Raw genomic sequence first — 14,127 nt, forward strand, 5'->3', positions numbered from 1 at the left:
GAGGTACATTCTCATCCAAAAGTCTACTATTTTGTTTGGCTGCATCAGATCTTAGTTGCGGCACGTGGGGTCTTTTCCTTGCGGCGCGCGGGCTCTTTGTTGTGGCATGCAGACTTCTCTTTAGTGGTGGTGGGCGGGTTTTCTCTCTCTAGTTGTGGCGTGTGGCCTGCAGGCACCAAGGAGCATGGGCTCTGTAGTTTGCAGCATGCGGGCTCTCTGGTTGAAGCGTGTGAACTCAGTAGTTGCAGTGCATGGCTTGGCTGCCCCGTGACACGTGGGATCTTAGTTCCCCGACCAGGGATTGAACCGGTGTCCCCTGCATTTCAAGGTGGATTCTTTACCACTGGACCACCAGGGAAGTCCCCAAAAGTCTACTATTCTTATTGATTGCTTGATTGATTGAAGTATAGTTGATTTACAGTGTTTCAGGTGTGCAGCAAAGTGATTCAGTTATACACACACACACATATACACATATATATTCTTTTTCAGATTCTTTTCCATTATAGGTTATTATAAGGTATTGAATATAGTTTCCTGTGCTATATGATAGGTCCTTGTTGTTTATCTATTTTATATATAGTAGTGTGTATATGTTAATCCTAAATCCCTAATTTATCCCTCCCCTTTCTTTCCCCTTTGGTTTGTTTTCTATGTCTGTGAGTCTATTTTTGTTTTGTAAATAAATCCCTTTGTATAATTTTTTTAGATTTCACATGTAAGTGATATCATATGATACTTGCCTTCCTCTGTCTGTTAAGTCTACTACTCTTGTATCATATCCACTTTTAGAGAATCTAATTCTGTGGACTAAATAAAGCTCAAAGTCATGCAGCTAGTAATTGGCAGAATCAAGATTAACCTGTAGAGACAGGACCAAAACATCTGTGTTTTTAAAAAGCTTTCCAGGTTATGCTGAAGCACAGTCAGGGTGGAGAACCACCACTCTACTAATTTGATCCATAGTTTAGAAAATCTCACTCCGTAAATACACAGTCAACTATTCATTTAACCATGCATTTTGTTTTTTTCCCCAAAGTCTAAACATTCTTTTGGAAAAATAGATAAAAATATAAACCAAAGCCTGGAATCCTTTAGGCTTAAGTTCTGGGAAATAAAGAACATAACTCCACTTTTCAGCACTGTAAATTCTCTAGTTCCTACTTCTGTTTATCATTTATACCAAACTCAAGGAAAATATTTAACATGAATGGTGTATAACTGAGTTGGCTTCAGAATTAACTTATCTTGCAATAGCAATCCTTCTGGATGCTGTCTACAGCAGAGGGCCTAATTACAATTTTCTTCATTAACTTCAAAAACATTTATTGAGTGTCTATTGCATGCAAAAAATAATTTGAAGCAGGTTTTACCCACAAGAAAAGTATGTTTTGGAAACTTCACGTGCTTCATGCAAGAATGGAAAAACACAAGGACCCTACAATAGGATTTTATAATGCTTTACCTCCCTTCCTTTCGGAAGCTCAAAGAGAAGAAAATAAACATAAAATCTTTATATTGAAGTGCTGAAATAAGAGTGTACACCCTGTATAAGTTTTATTACATGAAAAATCTGTGACAATTGTCTAAATATATGGGAAATGAATGCAAAAAAAGATAAGATAAAAATGTACTGATGATCTATATACCACATACCAAGTATAAGTTAGAAAGACTTGACTAGAATAAAGCGTAGAATTAATGTTAAAAATATATAGTGGCTATGTTCATTTTGAAAGGTCATCAATTTTTCTTAACTTTATTTAAAGCGAATTTCTTACTCATGGAAATAAAAAGTAACCTTGGTTTGAATCAAGTAAAGGAAAGGAAAAACTGACTCAGTTCATTTACAAAGTACAACTACCAGTTCAATTATAAATGCAAACGCTATAGCATCTTTACAGTCTTCAGGGTGTTTCATTTGTTGATATGTATAATATGGACTCAAGCCTTTGATAATAGAACAATAATGCTATTATTTGAACTCTGACCTCAAGTAAACAAATAAAATGATAGCTATTGTTATATAATTTTAAGAAATAGAGCTATAGAGGAGATGGGAAAAAGTATCAAGAAACAATGTTGAAGAAAAGATACTGCCAAATCATTATAAGCAAAAGGTGTCTTTTCACAACTGTAAAAACTTCTTTCTTAGGAGAAAAAACTCTTTGTTTTTAAAATCAATTTTTCTTCCCTAACTTTATTTTCAGTTAAAAAAAATATATAGATATATATAAAAGACAGTGTTATTGTTGAATTGTGTTCCCCCAAAAGACATTGTTCAAATCTTAACCCTCAACACCTATGAATGTGACCTTATTTGGAAACAGGACCTTAGCAGTTGTAATCAAGTTAAGATGAAGTCATGATGAATCCAACATGACTGTGTCCTTATAATAAGAGAACAGACACAGACACACAGGGAGAAAACCATGTGATGAGGGAGGCAGAGATTGGAGTGATGAGTCTATAAACCAACACATGCCAAGGAATGTCGCCAATACGTTAAGAAAACGGCATAGAGCAGATGCTCCCCAGTGCCTTCAAAATAACATGGCCCTATGGACAATTTGATTTCAGAATTCTAGTCTCAAGAACTTTGGAGAATAAATTTTTGTTAATTTAAACCATCCAGTTTGTGGTAATCTGTTACAGAAACCTAGGAAACTTTAACAGAGAACCAAACTGCCTGTTTACTTTTATTTTTCTAGTGAAATGTCAAATCAGTTTCTCAGACTAAATAAATATCTGATCAATGTGTACATAAAAGATATTTAATCCAAATAAGAAAATTCTTCAAATCATTCTGCCTTGCACATGGAATATTTCTCCAAATAATAGTGGTTGATATGAAGTTAAATTTTATAATAGGCAGTGAGTCCATGAACACCCAAGTAAAATTTCTTGCAAAATTTGGAATATACATAGTTTTCATGAGACTAAAAGGTTAACAACCATTTTTTAAGAATTATGTTTTTTAATGGTTATTACTGGATAAACTATTTTTACATGTTTAAAAATCAACTTTCAACTGCTGATTGGGAAACTTCAATGGGCATAAAATTTACTAGCAGTACAACAAACATGATAAAAGAAATTTGGCATGAGTATAATGGACAAATTCATTATTGCTTTTGCAAGAGTTCAGCTTGCTACTATGAGGAAACCTGTTTTTACTCATTTTGCAAAAAGTAGAATAATTGCATCACCTATTTATTGAATTATGTACTACACAAGTGCTAGGTAGCTAAGCTTTTTACTTATATTATGCATCCCATTTAATCCTTACAATTATATTATTATTATCAAATTTAAAGATGTACAAACTGGGGGTCAGAGAGAATCAATTTGTTCAAGGTCACACAGCTGGTGGGTGTGGCACAGTTGTGGTTAATCAGTCAGTCTTAATCTGTTCTATGAATTTGTGTTCTTGAATAGTAAGCTTGTAAGTCATACCCGCTATGCTCTAATTGCTTTTCTAACTACTGAAAATTTTTTAAATCATAATTTTCAAATAAATGTTAAAATATGGGAAATAAATGAAATAGCACTTTTGATTAGAATTATAAATATCTGTGGCTTATTAATGACATGGTCATAAATAGAATGCAATTCAAAGAGAACAAAGGGCTGGTTCTTAATACAATGTGGAAGAAATATAAATTACAGTTATCTGACACAAGATACGTTGCTGTGGTTAAAGAATAACTGAAGATCAAAATAATATATGACATGTGGATGAGTTAAAAAAGGAAATATTAGAGAAAGAAGAAATTTGACTACAGGTTGCTTACAGAGAAGCACTGTTTATAGGAACTAGTTCCATTAATTTAGCAATGGTCAATTTTAACTATTTTCTTAAATAGTTAGGTGAATTATGTATATCGAACTAAGAGAAGATTTAAATCATGATTAGAGTGTAATTCTGAGAAAAGAAGTTTTAGAAACAGTCACTTAATAAAAGGGTTAAGAAAGATCTCCCTACTCCTGAGAGCTGTTATACTAGATTGGTTTACTGAAGGAAGCAATGAAATCTATTTTTCTGAAGATCCTTAAAAAGAGAAGGCATACATTATCAGCAGTTCAGAAAGGTTTAGGTGTCTCTCTGCCAGAAAGCCGCCAGTGGATAATCACTTATGGTTCTATAAAGCCTAGTGACTGCATAATAATGCTATTCTTATAACTACGAGGAAAGGGCAACACAGCTGCTTTTTCTTTTCTTTTGTGATCAGGATTTGCTGTCCAAAAAGTTGCAGAATAATTTGAATGTAATTAGATGAAATTTTCCCCAACAGAAAAGCAAGAACTAATTTTGACTCTAGTTACTGAAAGAAAACTCAGAAGCTACACTGGGTTTTTTAAACATTTATGGTCTCCTTTACCTAGAAAGCATCCCTTTATGTACAGCTTAAAAAGCAGACTCATTTGCTGGATGACTTTAGGCCTATGAGTTGAATTAACACTAAATTAAAAATTCTGAACATACCTACAGTTTCTTTGTTTGTATAAAATGCTTGGAGAAATTCAACTTTAGTGCATTCTACTCAAATTTTTGAGTTTACTTTTACTTCATTTTATATTCATCTACTTAAGTCTTTATTTTTCATGAAAGTAGAGAAAGCAGATTCCATACATTTATTATTTTTTTCTTTATAATCCAGTCAATTTCTTTCCAAGCAAACCCCCTTTAAAGGGTAATGTAATTAATTTCAATTTTGAAGATGGCACTGTGGTCCATAATCCTTGGCCAGCTATTTTTCCGGGAGCAATAAGAGCTGCTGTGAAAGTAACGAAATGTTCAATGGGATCTTGTGGTGTATGATTCTCATAAAATATAAAGCTATTAGGGATGTAAAGGGATCACACCCCAAGATTTTGGAGCACTTCAGAATAGTTGTTTAAAATAAGTGAGGGAAAAAAATGTAGAAATTAAACAAAAAAAATTCATACATGGTACAGATAATTTTAAAATAAGTAGAAAATAATTCCAACTTCCCAAACTATTTAGTATTTGTAGTTATATGATATGTGTGTCCAAGATAGATGCAAAGAGCCCTATTTTCAAACATGGGTACTTAATTTTTATTATTTAGATTTTTTGTATTTAGGGATATAATGTAGTCCTATACTATAGGTAAGGGCAAAAGCAGCTTACTATAATTTTTGACATGCAGCAGTACTCAGGAAAAAAAGAAAAAGAAAAAGAAATAGCTATGCTTATATAAATTGCTATACTAAAGACTACTTTTTATTTTTTCATTAAAACGTAAGATAATTCTACTTGTTTGTACATACTTAATAATAGAAAACTCAGCACAAATATTTCATTGCTTGCCTCCAAAAAATTGTTGACATCCTCTGTGGCCATCTGTCAAGGTGATCATTCCTTTGTGTTTGATGAAATTAGAGGAGTATCACAGGTCTACAGATTGATGAAGAAAAATATTCTGTGCTCTTGGCTTCTGGTATATATTTCCTTGGTCCTGTTAAAAAGGAAATAAGGGTGAATTCTGAACAGACAGTTATTCTATATTTCTTTAGATTCATATTGAAAGACATTTTGAGATTCTTAACGAGGTCTTGTTAAGAATCATAGAATTTTAGTCTTACACACAGGACTTGCTAAATTTATGACTCCAGGTAAGAAAGAGCTATATAAATCAGATGATTCAATCCCCATATCTTACAGGATAGGAAACTGAAATCCAGACAGGTTAAACAACTCAACCATTGTTACAATCAACTGGTAGCAGAGCCAGTGTGACAAACCAGTTCTTATCATTTCAAATCCAGGGCTCTTTCCTCTAGTTATCTCCCAGCAGGTAGAAAAGAAGACTCTCTGGAAGAGGAAGGGAGACTGGGAATAGCATTATCATGACCAAGCTAGTTTCTCAGCCCTAATGCTTAGAGAAAAATCTAGAAAGAAAGAACAAACATGATAGTTAAGTAATATTTAGATTATTAATTCAAAGCACAGCACTTGCTCAATGAACACCTACGATACTATTTTATTAAAGTACGATTAAGAGTATTTTATTAAAAATGACCAATCACTTAAATTTCTGAATTTCAAACAATTATGATCATTTATTTTTTCTAATCTTTGGTACTGCAACAATCTATTATCCATATAGCAAAAAAAGGATATTTTTATTATCCACAGAGCAATATTTTTAATAAGAAAATTGGATTTTAGACACTCTTGATCAAAACACTTCAAAGATATCCCAGAACATCTATGATAAAATCCAAAGGCCTTATCTTGCCTTAGATGATTGGGCCCTGGCTACCTCTGAGAGCCTATCCTATCATTTTTCCCCTTGCTGTGTAATCTACAGCCTAGTGGTCTTCTTGTTCTTGCTTAAATATACTAAGCACACTTTTGGGTAAGGTCTTTGACCTTGGTTCCTCCTCAGACTGGAACATTTCTCCATCTAGGCGCATGTCTGTTCCCAATGACTGAAACATTCTTTTCCCTGAGAGCTCCACTGCATGTTTCAAGAATCTGCTCAAATGTCACCTCCCAGAGAGGTTTTCTCTTACTACTAGCTAAACGACTTTCCCACCCTCCAGCATTCATCCCTCTCCCTACTGACCCTCATTTTTCTATACCCATACGTACTTCATTTCCAGTCACAGTATTTATAATTTCTAGATATTAAACAACCCAATATAATCCCCAGGGGGCCAGATGTGTTTTGGGATTAAGTATTATTTGAGTTTTTAAAGGTAATATGGTAAATGGACTATAATTATGCAGCCTCTCCCCCTAGTCTGAGAGGTCTGGGACAGCACTCTGAAATAAAATGTTAATATCTCTATAGCAAAACATATATCCATTCTCAGTGGTATTTGTAAAAAGACAATAAATAGCTCATATCAGTTTTACCACTAAACAAGTTAAGATTAGGTCAGGTTTTACTATTATATGAATTGCAAAAACTTTCAGTTTTAGAGCTTTTGGATTTTGGAATTGCAGATAAAGGATTGTGGAATATACTATGCATTAGTTTGTTTATTGCCTGTCTCCTCTATGTAATGTATGCTCACAAGACCAGCTTTTTTTTTCTTTTTCTGCTGTATGCCCAAGTACCTAACAGATAAGTACTCAATAAATATTAGTTAAGTAGGTAAATGAAGGTTTCTGTAAGGATTAGTTTTTTTTTTTTAACATTATAAGTAAACCCTATCCTATAATAATATTCTTCTCAGTTGAAGGAAGTTGAAAAAATTATTTTAAAAGCTTCTTAAAATTATTTCTTCTTATATGGGTTGCTGAAAGAAAAAAATATGATAAACAGCACTTAGATAATATTACTCTACCATAAAAAGGAACAAAATTGGGTCATTTGTAGAGACGTGGATGGACCTAGATACTGTCATAGAGAGTGAAGTAAGTCAGAGAGAGAAAAACAAGTATCGTATATTAACGCATATATGTAGAACCTAGAAAAATGGTACAGATGAACCGGTTTGCAGGGCAGAAATAGAAACACAGAAGTAGAGAACAAACGTATGGACACCAAGGGGGTAAAGTGGTGGGGGGTGGGATGAATTGGGAGATTGGGGTTGACGTGTATACACTAATATGTATAAAATAGATAATAAGAACCTGTTGTATAAAAAAATAAAATTCAAAAAAAACCCAAAACAAAACTACAGGAAACAACACCTGGGCTGTGTAATATAGCGGGAAGAGTTTTCAACTGGAATTCTAGAGATCTAGGTGATTCCTTGCATTCCCATTTTCTATTTAATTACTTATCTATTTATCATTTATCTATCCACCTTCCATCCATCTGTCTCTTTATCTTTGATTTAGATACCTTACCATTCTTGGCCCAACATATTATCTCTAAAATGAGAAGGCAGAACTCAATCTTTAGTAGTTCTATGACTTTACTGAATTAAGTAATTGAGGCAGTAACCACTCTGACTATCCCAGAAGCTGGCTGGCCAGTCTGAAAGACATATAATCTTGTTCATCTAATCTACAATTTAAAAATTAGAGGTAAGTTTTTAATTAAATTTAAGCATGCATGTTTTGAAGTGACACATTTGTAAAATATCTACCTTATATCACAGGTAAACAATACTGAACTTCTGTGTGAGTTTCTGCATAAGAGTATGCCTAATAATAACAAATATTTATTGGGCATTTACTATGTGCCAAGTGCTATTCTAAGCTCCGTACGTATAGTATTAAACTTACAACAATTCTATTAGCTAGATACTAATATTAAATCTCTGTGGTATATTAGATTATTCCTCCCTTTCCCCACCACACATTCATGGGAGGTGCATGTGTACCTCTCTGCTCTTTGAGTTTGGGCTTGGCCAGGTGACTTGCTTTGACCAAAGAGGATAACAGCAGGCAACACACAAGCAGAGCCTTGAAATACGTAGCTTTAGTAAGTGGGCTTCCTCCTTGCACTCTTGCTTTTTATTCTGAGAAAAAAATGTTTCAGGTAGCTATAGGTCCAAGGAAGATGAGACATGTGGCACAGACTTAGGCCCATCCTCCACTTGGAACCACGTCCAGTTGAGCTCAACCTGGATCAGACCTCCTCCTGCTTACCCCCAGACTTCTGAGCAAGAACTAAATGCATTTGTGACATGCCAGTGAGATTTTTGTGGTGGTCTGTACTGCAGCAAAAGCTCACTGATAAACTTCCTTTTTATAGACAGCAAAAATGAGGGTCAGAGATTGAGTAATTTGTCCATACTTTCACAGCTAATAAAGTGGTGGAGGTGGATATGAAGCCATGCAAGTCTAGCTCAAGGGCCTACACTCTAAGCCCCTATGCTATATTGCCACTACATAATACTGGCATACTGTATTATAAGATATTAAGCCATTTATTAATACGGCAGTGGGTGATCTGGCACATATTGAAATTCGTAATTGTAAATGTAGTCTAATTGTCAGTGGACAAAGATGTCCTGTAGCTTTGAGTGTAAAGTTTCAGCTTGAGACATTAATAAATATAAAATAAATGTACTGTTTTCTGGAGTCAAACTAATAAGACTACACATCTCTTGAAGTGGCTTCCCAGCTCACCCTGACACCGAACAGTGGCCCTCAGTGCTCATAGCTCTACTGCATAATTCTACCCTCTGACTTTGGCTGACCAATTCAGGACTGCATCTGTGATCTAAGCTGAATCATCCAGGTTTCTCTTTTAGTAGCTTGAAATTTTGACATGTGAGTGGGAGTCCCCATGAATGGCTCTACTCTAGAGAAAGGTGAAATCCCCAGAGCTATCCTTGTTCATTTTCTTCCCACCTGTGAATTTCATGATACTCTAGTATCTTCCCAGGCAAATGCCCTTTTAAAATAGGCTTGCTAAACTCTGTTTCTTCTTACTGCAACCAAAAGAAAATCCATTGTTTTCTTTTAAAAAATCCATTGTTCTTTTTGTTATAATTTAAAAGTGCAGAGGAAGGATTTCTTAAAAAGACCTAATGAAGCTTGCATTTGCTTTTTGATCCTGTCAAAGTAATTTTGCAGTTTAGAGTTATGGATTGTGTGTCTCCTGATACTAGTTAAAAATTCTTCCATATTTTAAAAACCAGGGTTCATGGACCCTAAAGGATCTGTGGATAGAACTATATTTTAGTAAAGTTGCAAAAAGTAGATTTCCTTTGTAATCCTATGTATTTTAGGTATTTAAATACATTTTGTTTGTAAGGAGCTTTCTATATGCCTTTTGATAATGAAAGACAAGTAAACATATGGGATTATTTTTGTCATTGATTCACTCAGAAACTATTTATGAGACTCAAATATATTCCAGACATTGTTTTAGGTACTGAAGATACAACAGGGATGAGACAAAGTCTCTGCCCTCATAAAGGAATAAGAAAGAATATGAGGAATATAATTTAAAAATTTCATAGTACTGTTAGTAATGAACTTGGTACATCTATACAGTAAGGAGATGAGGGTAGCTTGAAAGTGTGAGAGTATGTGGTGGTAAAATGCCTGTGGAAAGTTTATGAGCAATCCTTAATCTATACCTAATCTTCAAGAGGAATATATCAGCATATATAGGGAACCCTGCAAGAAATCCTATGTAAGAGTAAATAATAAAGCATTCAATACTACCACCACCACAATGGCAATGATTTTTATGCTTTTTTACTTTACCAGTGATTTCATATCTACTACTACAATATAACCTCAATACTTCTTCCAGATGAGCAGGAGAGAAAATGAAGCCTCAGAAGTTTGAGAAATTTGACCACTTTGAGTAGTGGTAAAACCAACTACACCCTGGTTTCTAAGTTTCCCAGCTTTTCTTTTCATTATACCACACTACATCATCTTAACAAAAGACGATTAGTTTCACAGCAGGCAGCGTTGAAATTTCCTTTTATTTACTTCTGTGAGCTACTTGTGAAGTGGGAGAAAGAAGCAACATTATTGGGGTCACACAGAAGCTGCTGGTAACAAATTGAACATCTTTTGTCTTCAGGCATAAGCTCAAATCACTTTGGGATGTCATGGTAGAATTGGTAGTGGAGGAGTTTAAGAATGCATTACAGCAGACTTTTCCCAACCAGAAGATTTAACCATCTAGAGTAGGGGTTGGCCAACTTCAGCCAGCGAACAAACCCAGTTTGCCACCTGTTTTTTGTATGCCCCCCGCGTCCCCCCAAGCCAAGAATGGTATTTACATTTTAAGTGGTTCAGAAAGCACCACAAGAAAAAAAAATCATGACACCTGAAAATTATATGAAATTCAAATTTAAGTGTCCATAAATAAAGCTGAAACACAGCCATGCTCATTCGTTCATGTATCAACTGTGACTTCTTTCATGCCTCAACAGTAGTTGAGGACCTGCTGGTCAGTCAAGCCTAAAATATTTACTATCTATCTGGCCTTTAACAGAAAAAGTTAGCTGATTGCTGATCTAGAAGGTCACAGAGTTTTCCAAGGAGTTCATGTTAAAGGTGGTAAAAACATCTGTTTAAAATTTTAATTTAAGAAATTAATAACTGCATAGTTATTTAATGGAATGATTTGAGAGCACCCGAGGCATATGAGTCAATGACTATCCTAGGGGCCTGAGAAGCATGCTTGCATCTCAGCCACTCAGGCAGCTGATCACTCGGATGACCTCCTTGACACCATGGTGTTTGTGATTATTACAGAGGTTTAAATTGTTTAACTACCAGTCCTACATTTTCAAATTTACTGTCACACAGATTGCTGGTTAAAGACAGCAAACACAAAGAAACTTTTGGTGACATATAATTAATGAGGAGAATAAAAATTCTATGAAGCCTGTAAATCTGCCTTAAGATGACTGTCATCAAATCTGTAAGTTGCATTTATCTAATCAAAAGGAACCCCTAAAAGACTCAAATATTCTAAAAGTCAGTATTAAAAAGAATATGGTGATGATCATTTTCAAAATTTTCTTGAGTAAAATTTTCTCTTATTTAGAAATTAAAATCAGCTGATTTTGCAAGCAGATTTACAGGCTTCATAGGAGTTTTATGCAATAAACAGTTTTCTAAATATTTATGTTTTTGAAACTTGTTGTATTTAGAAATGTTACTTCTCTGAATGTTCACTATAGAGGTCCATTTCCCCTTGATTTGTAATGTTCCTTCATAAAGCTTTGGGTTATGATCTAATTTTTAACAATATAGGTTCCCAACATTTTTGTAACTGAAAAACAATTACATTCTTCTTGAAAGTTTTAACACTTACCTATTAAAAAATGTTGAGAAACACTGTACCAAAGAATAGGGAAAATAAGTGATAATACTTATTGACTCTACATATTCATTCATTATTCTTCCAGCAAACAAATGAGTAGAAACTCTTTGCCAGCCTTGTAGAAAAAAGCCAAGAGATAAATGACAGTTTTTGTTTTCAAGGAGCTTACAGGCCGGTAGCTAGAAAAGTGACAAGTATACCGATTGTTAAAATTCAGTTTGTTAACTTCTTTAATTGATGTAAAGTAAGGTGCTCACAGATGTAAAGAAGCTGCTACTTTATAATCTAGACAAAAATGAACTCAGTTCCTGGTGGTGAAAACAGAAGAGAGACTCTCTTTTCAAAAAGGATGCACTTTAGTTACAGATATAAGGAAGGCAGGGTCTAGTGAATGTTTATCTAGAAAAAAGGATAAATTAAATATTCTCAACAGATGACCAAATTCTCCTTTTCTCTTAATTTCCAGAGAGTTTACACAATACCTTCATTCAAAACTTTTGGGAGTCAGATGTGTTTTGTAATTAACAACTTTTTAGTTTTGAAAGGTAAGTTTAAATCCATTATAACTGTTAAAAAACATACCAAAACTAAAAAAAAAACAACAAAAAACCACAAGTTTTTAATGCCTAAAACATACATCAAAGACTGCTCTGTACCAAAAGATAATTTTAGGCTTCTTGTCGCTGATAATAACTTATTCAAAAAGAATGAACTATCATGAGTTGATGAACAGATACATAAAATGTAGTACCATCCATACAATGGAATATTATTTGGTCATAAAAAGGAATGAAATTCTGACACATGCTACAACATGGATGAAACTTGAAAACATTATGCTAAGTGAAAGGATCAAGACACAAAGAGCAGAATAATGTATGATTCTATGCATATAAAATGTACAGAATAGGCAAATACATAGAGGCAAAAAGAAGATTAATGACTGCCAGGGGCTTGGAGTAGAGGGGAATGAAGAGTGACTGCTAAGGGGTACAGGGTTTCTTTTTGGGGTGATGAAAATGTTCTGGAATAAGTGGTAATTGATGTACAACATTCTGAATACACCAAAAAGCACTGAACTGTACAATTTAAAATTGTGAAATTTATAACAAATTGTATTTTAATAAAGCTGTCATCAAAATTTTTTCTATGAAGAAGAATGAACTTATTTTATCAGAGAATGTTCAATCTGTAAAGTATTAAAAATAAACTGCTAAGATGAACTATCCTAGGGAACTATTTCTGTTTGTGACTGAATAACCACATTGATCTTGTAAGATAGCTAAAAGAAAGTAGTAATAAAGTTCTTCAGACACTTCACGTTTAAAACTCTAAGCACATACACAAAAATCTAAAACATGGGAACACATATAATTAGTATGGATAAGTAAAGAATAAGAAAAGAATCAAACGATAGACTAAACCTGGTTTAGACTATAGTTTGTCCTTACTTCAAACACATAACAAAAATTAAAAATTCCAATCAGAGGCTGAAAACAGTCCTAAAGCGTTAATCTGGTATTTTTTCCCCCTCTAAATTCAAAGTCCAAATTCTTTTTATTCCAAATTAAGTTAGGAAATATTTATAAACCAATCTACAACAACTACAATAGGATTACTGTGAACAATGGTATTTGGGAACTGGAATAAATTTAAAATTGAAGATTCAATCAGAAGAATGAAGAAATTAGAATCTGTCTGAATTTGAACCTGAAGTTTTAACATGCAAAAGGTGAATTATAGAGCAAAAAACAAACAAGAAAAGAGACAGCAAAGTCCACCAAAATCTATGTTCATTTACTTGAGTCCCATACTGATGTTCCAGTTAGGTTTGAGCTGAAGATATTACTATCTAGAATACTTAAATTGGCTTGATGATTCAGGTGTTAAGATCAACTGAATGATTGCTTCCATTGGTAGATCACAACTAGTCAGCAAATGGGTAAAGAGAGAAATTTACTCCAGTGGTTTGGGAAAGTCTACAGTGAAATTACAACTGCATAATCTTCATATATATATATGAAAATTTATACATATACTGAAAATTTATGAGTCAAAAAGCTTTATATATGTAGCAAGAAACACTTTCTTTAATATTCATCGAAAATAAATTGTAACAGGATAAAATTCTTACCAAATTACCAATATTTATTTAGTTATATATTTTTTATACTTTGTGTCTTATTCCTATTGGGCAATGTAAGTAAAATAAATAAATTTCAATTTATAAATATAACATCACAATATGATTACTAGATTCTAGGAAATGACCATGAGATAAATTCAAGCAGCTCCCAATATTTACTTTAATATGTGGTAAATCACAACAACACTATTAGAAATTCTTTTATTTGTTTTGGTTTTCTAAGATCATAATATAAGTTTACTACTAGAA

The 14,127-nt window shown here is 33.6% G+C and overlaps 1 protein-coding gene across 1 annotated transcript in view; it reads right to left on the reverse strand.

Moving 5' to 3' along the window:
• MBD5 (methyl-CpG binding domain protein 5) overlaps window positions 1-14,127 on the reverse strand; it is a 402,522-nt gene that overhangs the window by 226,836 nt on the left and 161,559 nt on the right. The window contains exon 6 of the mRNA XM_069540868.1: window positions 5,336-5,483. The gene's annotated coding sequence lies outside the window, so the exon portion shown is untranslated. The remainder of the gene's footprint in view (window positions 1-5,335; window positions 5,484-14,127) is intronic.

The sequence above is a fragment of the Delphinus delphis genome, chromosome 7 (assembly GCF_949987515.2).
Source record: "Delphinus delphis chromosome 7, mDelDel1.2, whole genome shotgun sequence".
In the NCBI taxonomy this organism is placed as follows: Eukaryota; Metazoa; Chordata; class Mammalia; order Artiodactyla; family Delphinidae; genus Delphinus; species Delphinus delphis.